At 37.6% G+C, this 899-nt stretch overlaps 1 protein-coding gene across 2 annotated transcripts in view; it reads left to right on the top strand.

Annotated features, from left to right (window-relative positions):
- LOC116695236 (1-phosphatidylinositol 4,5-bisphosphate phosphodiesterase gamma-1) overlaps positions 1 to 899 on the top strand; it is a 40,207-nt gene that overhangs the window by 12,542 nt on the left and 26,766 nt on the right. The gene's annotated exons all lie outside the window — the stretch shown is intronic.

Here is an 899-nt window from a genome sequence, read left to right as displayed (position 1 = left end):
TGTGTGTGTTTAATTTCACTGCTACTGTAAAAGTTGTTTATGGCCACACTACATCCCTTTTTCATTTGACCACTACCTTTTCTGCTAATTACTCATTTAATGCCATTCTGTTTCTCTCCCTCTGTCACTTTCTCAAAACACATTTTGTATGTTTCTATATTTAAGTAAAGAGTCAAATTGTGTGTTTTAGGTTGTAGAAGACTCCAGATGTGGATCTCTGAGTTGCGTTATTAACTTAACAGAAACTTTTTAAAGTACGAATATTACACATTGGGTCTCATGTTTGTAGTTTAGTTCTTTTTCCCCCCAGTAATAATAACATTGTAGTCAAGATTTTTTCGTGAGATCATGGGACACTGTAACGTCACTGATATGGGTCGAGAAAAACGAGCAGTCGCACGATCAATTATTACCCAAAGTGTAGTAGTGTGCGACACCGTATCCTTCAGGAATGAGAGATTATTACCATCACTTCTTTCATTCAACCTCCTGTTGTCCTCGAGTCAAATTTGACCCATTTTCTATCTCAGAAATTAGGGTTTCTTTCAACCAAATTTTCCGAGAAAAGTAACGTGGATGGTTCTTTACAATGCTCTTCACAAGTAAAATAAATATTCAGTTCCCTACTTTCAATGAATTTGGTTGTTTTATTCAATTTAATAGAATTTTGAGAGAAATAAATTGACAAAAAGGACGTTGAAAAAAGTGACATAAATGTCAAAAAAAGCTTTAAAAAATGTAAAAAGGCGCTGAAAAAAGACAAAGACATCGGATAAAGAGACAAAAACTGGGTGCCCTAGTGGTAGAGCTAGCGCCCGTATAAAGAGGCCCAGTCCTTGACGCAGAAGTTGAGGGTTTGATGTCATCTGCATGTCACCACCCCCCCCCCCCCCCCCCCC

Source organism: Etheostoma spectabile, chromosome 9, assembly GCF_008692095.1.
Source record: "Etheostoma spectabile isolate EspeVRDwgs_2016 chromosome 9, UIUC_Espe_1.0, whole genome shotgun sequence".
Taxonomy (NCBI): Eukaryota; Metazoa; Chordata; class Actinopteri; order Perciformes; family Percidae; genus Etheostoma; species Etheostoma spectabile.
This window is presented reverse-complemented; position numbering and strand designations above follow the sequence as displayed.